Genomic DNA, 9510 nt, shown 5'->3' on the forward strand with positions numbered 1-9510 from the left:
AGAGAGTATAGTGGGTCCTAGCCATTAATTAAAAATGGTCAAACTCATGTTGACCCGCATTGACTGGTTAGTGACCGGTTAAAAGCATTAAATTGTCCAGTCACCCTTACTTAGGATATATTTTTGAGACAAAATGTAATTCAGTTACCAAAGTGTGAAGTAGGGTATAGTTTAGGTACCATTGGTATAATTTACTCGATGTGATTGTAAGAATTTTTAATGCACGATTGAAATGATAAGAAAATTCAGAAATAACAATAGTAGTTTATAAAAAGGAACAATATCAAAACATTATGAACCAATACTAATTGTTAATAGTTTACATTTTGTGCAACATTATTCTTCTTTCGAGGACAATTCCTGGAAGCATGACCAGTCTGACCACAAATTCTACAGTGGTTCGGATCCTTCCACACATTTTTTCATTTTACCAGTAAAATGACACGGATGTGCGCATTTGACTGAATCAGATGTTCTGCGATCACTTAGTCTTGGGCAAGACCAACTTCCAGTTTGCTTCATATGTTGCTGTGCCCTAGTTCATAGGCATTGGTTCTTATAAAATGTATTTGTGTCACATTAATAAAGGCATTAATCTAGTTCATTTATATCTTGTGCTATAATATGAATAGAGAATCCATTGATTAATAATCATAAAACCATATCCCAAGTCTATTCTATCATGGGAATGATTAGGACCACAGACTTGTATATTCGACGACTGTATGATAGTTATTGATACTAGCCATAACACTTGATAAGTCAGTTGTGAATATGGGTACATGTTGTATACATGTGACTGGATCGATCCGCCCGAGAAAACTACATGGTGGTTGTGTCATTAGTTTTCTTAAGTAGGTCTCTAACTGTCTTCAGACCAGATTTCATTATAATATCAATGTGGGATCCGGTTCACTTTGACATATGCCTAACAGGTCTGTAACAGGATGCCAAATACGGGTATGATAAGGTGAACATGTGAACACATTGGCATTGATAGTGAAGTGATGGAATTACCACTCATATAACAGTGAGATGATATCACAGGCCACTTGATAAGTGAAATTGATAAGTGTGTGGCCACACCCTGATAAATAGTTTACTTATCTGATTCATTAATCTACTTAAAATCAAGAAATATCATAAACATCAGAGAGGATGACAGCCGCCATGCCTCTAGTTTATAATATCGATATCAAATGGTAAAAAAAGTTAAGAGATAACTACAGGGTCTCTGCATCTTTAGACTGCTGAAACTCTGTCTTAGTTAGGGGCAGTAATGGTTTGCTAGAACCCACTTACTGTCTGTGAGCTATAAGCCCACTGCTAGCTAAAGACAGTCCCATAGGATCGTGCACATCGAACATCTGAGTTAGAACTTATAGAACAGTACATTGGAGAGATAGAATTAATTAATTGATTGCCAATAAAATGTCAAGGTAATTAATTGATGGTTAATTAATTGATTAATTGATACTTTGTATCAAGATAATTGATTAATGGTTTTAAGTGTTGAGTATTTAATTGATTAATTAGTTTGCGGGATGTAATTAATTAATTAATTTGTAAATTAATGAAATTGCATTCAGTGAGTAATTAATTAAAGTAATACGTCAATTTATTAATTAGTGTTATTTATTTAATTGGGGCAATTAAATTTAATCTAATCATAATTAATTGCATAGAATAAATATTATTGGTATTTATTTATGTAATTAGATTAGAATTGGATTAGTTTTGTAATTAACCAATTAACCCTAAACTAATTAGGTTTAGGAATACACTCTATATATATATATATATATATATATATATATATATTAAAACACCTTAAACCTAACCTAACATACATAACATTCGGCCACCCACCTAAATTGAATTAGGATTTACGGCAGAAACATGTATTCCAATTGAAAAGTGGGATTTTGATTTGGCAAATATCACAATCTCTCCCGTTCTTCGTTTGTTCTTCGGCTAGCACCGGTTCTGGCTCGATAGCTGTTCGTGCACCTGACTACGGAGATCTTACTACTTTGTGGATTCTTCAGCCGTCTCTAGAAGAGACAGTCCGGGTAAGTTTTTACTCTTAAACGGATCCAAAAGGGTTTTATTCAATCAATGGTTAACGGGCAAAGATCAAACTATAAGGGATTAGAAATAAATTTTAAACTGCAATTCCGCTGCGCTACAGTTGATTAACTGGCTATAATTCCTAACATCATATTATTATGACCTAACACACAAACAACACCCTTAACTTGTTCAAATGTTGCAACTGCCCCCTCCAACTTTCAAATAATAACTTACCCCTTAAACTTGTCCAATTGTAAAACATAACCTATAAATTGTGTATTACCCCAAAAGTTAACAAATGTAAATTCATTAATTTGTCTCTACATTAATTGTATTTCTTAATTTGTGTGAAAAATCTCTACAATTAGAGCATCTCCAAGAGACTTCTAGACTACTAGTATAAATAATGAGAGACACTATTTAATAGAAAATTATTAATAAACAATTAATTAAAAAAACATAGTAATGAAATCGGGATCAATGCGGCTTTATTGCACTAAGTAGTTCTGAACTTTTATTGCTATGGTTAGATTTGACAATCCACAAGGCTATGATGCACCTTTCATCGTCAGAATTAAATTACAATAACAAAGAAAAATACAAATAAATAAAAAAAGTATTTTGTTGTACAACTAAAGCTAAAATTTATACATAACTATTTACCATAACATTAATTGATTTGTTCTCACAAGCACTCATCATAAACAATATTACGAAGATTCCGCAGTCGAACGTGTTTGGCTGTCTTGGAACATTTTCCGCACGCATAATTTTGAATGAACCAAAGATGAAACCAGTCTTTGTCGATTTGATTTGGTCGTCCAATACAAAGTCTAGAGCGCGTAACTACATTTAAGTCATGTTTTGCGGCATTAAAATTTTAAAAATCAAATAAAAATAATTTGAAACAACTAACGTAATAAAAATATATAATAAAACTTACTATATCGATAATCTTATTTTTATACATGATTGGATCGTCATTTTCAGCATTTGAGTCTCAAACTTCTACGGTTTTATTTGTTATCGTAACCCGACACAAAATGTAGTGTTTGTTTTCCAGAACAGGAATAAAAATCTGAAGTTGTAATGGACGTTAGATTAAATAAAATACATATTTGAAAAAATTTCAACTTAACTAAAATTAAATACACACCTCACTGCATTTGTCGAGTTCGCCCATATATTCATTATAGTAGTTGCGTTTTTTTTCACACTTGTCCCAAATGTCCAGGATGTGAAGGCATTTGATCTTTCTGTGTTTATTTCAATTTTTTTAAATGACATGTACTGATTATGACATACGTAAAAGGTGTTACAAAAAAAATATATGTATAAAAACTCACCAATAGTCTAGCAGGAAAATACCAATTAATTTTACCATTGTTTCCTTTATCTGACCTCTTATTTGCAGTCAATAATGTGGAAACCACTGTAACAAACTGCATATATATATATATATATATATATATGAAAAAAAATGATGAACATGATATTTTTGTATGAAATTTTCCAGGTATTTTTAAGAGATTTAACTAATTACCTCGGTTTCCAACCACTCTTTAGGTCCAAGATAACGGAAGTCGGACCGTGTTAGATAAGTCAAACCATTATCAAATAAAACTTCACTGGAGGGAAAAAAAGGGCAGTTCAAATCGCATATAAAAAAATAACTATTTGGAAAAAAATGTAAGCTTAGAAAACAAAAGATACCTTGGATTAGCACCCGAGAAAATTTACTTTAAAACTGCTTTATCAAGAGGTGTAATATGTTTTCCCAGTTTAAAATCTTCAAACAATGGGACTTTAACATTACTTTTTGTAGAAAGCAGTCATTTTCATCTTCGAAGACTTTTTTTCTAGAAGTAACTGATGTATGTGATGCTGTTCCACGAAATGCCGAAGTTTGTTTCACTATTTTGGCTGATTTAAAAGTAATTTTTCCCTTCTTCTCATGCGACAAGTCTTGTTTCTGTTTCTTCAAGCCTTTCACTTCTACTCCAATGCTCTTTTGTTATGAAGCTCGATCTCCAAGATGTTTAATTGTTTCTTCAACTCATTCACTTCTTCAATGCTTACTTTGTTTTGAAGCTCGGTCTTCAAGTCCTTTAATTATTGCTTCAACTCTTCCACATGTTCTTCAACTTTTCTTTTGCTAAAAAGTTCGATCTGTAAGTTTTGTACTTGTAATCTCAACTCTTTAACTTCTTCTTCAATTTTTGTGTTGTTATTACGAACTTCGTACACCAATATCAATGCTTTTGTATTCAACTTATTCATAGCTGCTTCATTGTTTCTTCTATTACGAAGGTCGTTCTGCAAGTCCTGTACCTGTTTCCTTAACAAATTCATTTCTTCTTCAATCATCATACGAAGATGTGAAAACCCCTCCATATTTGATTTGACAATATTATATAAATAAAGATGAAACAGAGAGGGAGGAAGTAGAAGTGGAGTGGTTGTGGTTGTGGTAAATGACTGGTATTTATTTCAATTGCAAATAGTTAACCGTTTTCATATGCACAATTTTCTAAGTAGAATCTTTTAGAGTGACTGTTGGTTTTCTTTTTTCCCATGGACGTGAAATAAATGTTTTCTTATTTACTTTATTTATTATAATTTTTTTTATGATGGTATCTTGGTTCAACTATTAAATTGTTTATCCCTTTTACAACTGGATAATATGGTATTATTTTATAAGTTATACTTTGCAGGACAACATTGAATCAATTGGCATAATTTCTTGTAATTAATAATAAAAAAGGACCACACTGTCTCAAAAATAAGGAGATAAAGGGAAACTTAATAATCATATTTCTATTGAATGATATGAGGGATCAAAGAAACTGATTATATCTATGTGAAAATACAAGCGTTCATTTTCATCATGAGTCAATCTGATCACCAACTTCATACCCTTGCGCAGATTGCGTCTATTGACACAATCTAGCCAATATTTCTCGAACCTTACCATGTCTATCTTTCATGATGACTTCTTTATTCGAGGAACGTAATCCACGGTGTCTAAAGGTTTACGTTTCTCAAACACGCCAAATGTCAGAATGGCTACCCTCTTACTTCTCACATGCTGGAGGCATTCATTCACAAATGCCATAGGAATCGTCTGCATAAACATAATAAGATTATCCTTCTTGTTTGAATGAATTATATTAGTGGTTTATAGCCAAAAGATAAGATGAGCTAAACTTACGAGCTTGTACTTCCAATCCTAGTTCAGAAGCTCTTTCTCCAATGTTGGATGATATGGACGAGGTTGGAACTAGGACAATTGGACACGTTCAGGTTTATGAAAAACTTCAACGAAGAAGAAAATATGTCAGAAATTGAATGATAACATTTTAATTAGTTATAAAGAATTAAACTAGAAAAAACCTCTTCCATCAGCCAATGCTCTAAGTCTAACAGGTTTTTGGTGTTCATCTTCAGAATCTACCATTAGGTTGTCGGCCATATTTATTGTGAGAGAATGAATGGATCGTCTTAAGGACTACTAGTATTTATAGTTGTAGTCTTCTTCAATTTAATCATAAATTTTACACGTTTCTACATTCACCCTTTCATCTACTCATTGCATTTGGAGTGTTCTAGTCAATTACAATTTAATTATTGCTTGACTGTATTTAATGAACCATACACATCATAAAGAATATTCCACCAACTAACACAAATTTATTTCATTCCAATTAAGCCACTACAAATAAATGACAATACAACTATCATCAATCCTACATCAGCAAAATCCCACAAATTAACCCAAACAAGAAAATAATAGTGTATTTCTTCCATGAGTAGCTTTCCTTCCTCATTGCAACATTAGCTTTGTCATCCATATAACAAACATCACATCTCTTGTTCTTCTTGTTCAGTAGCCCCCAAATAACATTTCGATAATGATCACTCAATTCGCCATCAAACCAGTCAAAATATCCACACTCTATCTCATTCCCCTGAAAATATAATACAAATCTTGTGAGAAGAATTTTTGTATTACATACTAAATAACATGAACTTCAATTTGCATTACCCTCAACAACAACTTACCCCGTACTTAACACAACCATAGAATCTTCTCCCTGGGTTGGGTCTGCTCCATGAAGCTCTTAATATTGCGTTCTCATCGCAGTAACATTTTCTTACGTCCATGTGTCAATCAACAATTTGATTTTGTACAGAGATAACAACAAAATCCTCGATAATGCATGATAAAAGGTCTGGGAGAGACTGATGATAATTTAGGGTTCATACAAGATCATAGATACATGGTGAGAGTGATATAAAGAGAGAGATTGTACATAATATTACCGTTACTGTATTTTGAAAAAATATAAACAATAAAGGCTGTAAAATAATAAATTTAGTTGGGATTAGTAAGAAGGAAAAAAAATGAAGCATATAAAACATTTACTGCACAGTAATGAATTCAAAGGCACCACAATTAATACCTTGAATCTCAAAAAACACACAAAAAAAAAACCATTAACAATTTCCTAAGTACTAGTGGTATTGGAAGTGACTCTTGAGTTCCTTTTTATTTTTGCAATGAATAAAACGTTTTCTACTTGCATTTTTTAAATTTTTATTCCATTTAAATTATTTTTATTTTTCAAGATGGTTCATGGACTTACAAAATCCGAACAGTAAGGATTCTGTTTGAATGACCTACTTCCATAAAAGTCCGACGTATCTGCGAGGAAATAAATTACAACACAAGGCCTTAAAAAAAATTCAATTTCCAAATATGAAAACGTTTAATGCACAGTTATGAATTCAAAATCGAATAATAAAATATAAAAGTAGATTGTTTAGATATAACGGAAAAAAATATATATCTAAAAATAAGGAGCAACCACGAATCAAACATGGTCCAGGTTATAAAGAGCACTTCATACCTTACCACTGAACTACAAGCATCTTCTATTGTTACTCTCAATCGAAAGTATTAACTACGGAACGAAATATTTCCTTTCCACACATAGAGTGCGGATTGCTCCTCCTCACTTCGATTTTTATCTTCCTCATTCCCCATTTTTCTTTCTTTTTTTCCAACACATGCATTTATTGCACCTAATAAATTACTTCTTTTATTCCCTTTTCACAAAATTTGATGCATCTTGGGATCTACAATTGTCCTAAAGCTTTTAAAAAGGAATGAAAATAATTTTTTCATCCAAATTACTACTTGTGTACGATACCTGAACGCACTTGCGATTGCTGATGATGTTGCTGCGCTCATTCAAGAGAATCGCATTGGAGAAAGTGCAATTTCACGGCATCGCAGAATGTGGAGACAATGCATGGTTGCCTGTGCGCTTGGTAACTTGATTCGTCAAACAAATTGACAATTGTATAGTTACAATATGCATCATTTACGAGTCCTAGAGTTAGACACGGGTTAGGCAAGCAAGGGGTTTTTTTCGGTTCCCCTTTTATGTATATATATTTGGTTCTATTCATTAATAAGATAATACGTAGTATTGCTCTTAAATCTTATATACTATATTATTATGGTTTTAGCGAAGTTCAAGTAATTTGGATTAGTGACTTTAATTAGAGACCTTATAATAATCCTATTACAAGTCCTAAACGGTTAGTCTTGTCTAAGACTAACATCTTCTAATCACCAGCTAATTTTTTTAGTCGTGGATTTTTTTTGCTTTATTTTAATTCACTTGTAAGTTGTTTCAATAATATTGTTGTTGAAATGTTGATGTTTGCACAATTTTAAAGATATATGTTACAAATATACTTATTTTTCCATAGTAAGTAATTTTGTCCTCCTATTTTGAAAAACACATTTTAAGGTCCCTAACTTTTATCAATATAGGAGGACTAAAAAGTGTGTTAGGTAAAAAGCTAGGGGACTAATAAATTACTTACCCTATTTTAATTGAAGTTATTTAATAATTTGTTGATTAATAAACAAAAATAAAAAAATACAAATCCGATTAAACCTCGACCAGTCTCTGATTAATCCCCGATCAGTCAGCGACTAATCCCCGAGTAATCTTTGAGGCCCCTGTCCGCCTGACTAGCACCTATCGTTTTTTTACAACCATGGCTTGAGGTACATAAATAGAAAAGACGTTTTTTCTAATTTAGAAAAATATATGCGATAAGAAAACGTTTCATTTTCCCGTTTAATTTTAATTTATTTATATTAGTAGACAGAGATGCTTCGATTCCTTAAACCCTGATTAGTCTCTGAATAATCTCCGATTAGTTTCGGACTAATCCCCGATTAGTCTACAAGTAATCCCCTAGTAATCCTTAAGGTTCATAAATAGAAACAGTAAATGGCATAAGAAAACGTTTCATTTTCCCGTTTAATTTTAATTTATTTATCTTAGTGGACATAAATGCTTCAATTCTGTAAATCCATTGATTGACCCCTCTAACCTGCAGGACTCGTGTGGAAAAACGATAGAAATTATGACTGTACATCGAAAATACCCCTCTCCGTTCTTTCATTGATTTAAGTGGATTTAGAAGATCTTCAGGGAGTCATTTCGAAATTTGTTAATGGACCTTTGATATTCCAAAGCTTTCTTGTAACTAGAGTCATCAATTATAAATTTAGAGCACATCATTGAACGTCCTTGACAATCCACAAAATCTTTCTATGTTCGAATACCTTCTCTCTGTTTCAAACGAAGAAGAAGTTTTTCATCCCAAAGCATTTCTGGTAATCATTCCTTATCCATATGTTTTTTAATTTATGTTTTTACTCTTTGCAATATATTTAATACTGAATCCTCGTGAAATGTTATATTTCAACCCCCAAAATAGATCTCCATCCATGCCTACTGTTAGGGTTCCGCTTGACAGATTTTTAACTCAAACACTAGAAACACTTCAGTTACCAAATTTCCTTTCACGTTCCACTGTCAGAAACGGAAATTTCATAACGGCTGTCTCTTTCATGTACAAGAGAGTAGTAGACACTAAGCTTGCATGCTATCATACCGTCGTAAGTGATCTATCAACATCCGAACCTGAAGCCCTATTGGATTCTTGTAAGAAAGCAATGGACTTTTTAAGTTAAAGTACCAATTGATCTATGAAGACTACAACCATATTAAACTAGAGAGGGTGGATAGCGTTAATGATGCATTCTTTGCAATGCAAATGTATGAAGAAAGGATGGATTTGGAAGCAATTTTTTTTATCTAAGTTTGTAATTAGGAAAAACAAAGATGTCCTTAGTCTGGTCGACCAAATCCACAGTGCTTTAAAGGATTTAATTGAATAGATATGTACTGGGCCATTTTGCCATTTTCCCTGTTTTTTCTGTTTACTAATAGGTTGTTTGGTGTATGTGTTTACCATATTTACCATTAATATAAATAATCTTCTTTTCTTGTTCTCTTTATGTTCACTTTATGCCTTAGATTAATATTTGACCTTTTGGTTTGTTTT

The sequence above is a fragment of the Euphorbia lathyris genome, chromosome 2, assembly GCF_963576675.1.
Source record: "Euphorbia lathyris chromosome 2, ddEupLath1.1, whole genome shotgun sequence".
In the NCBI taxonomy this organism is placed as follows: Eukaryota; Viridiplantae; Streptophyta; class Magnoliopsida; order Malpighiales; family Euphorbiaceae; genus Euphorbia; species Euphorbia lathyris.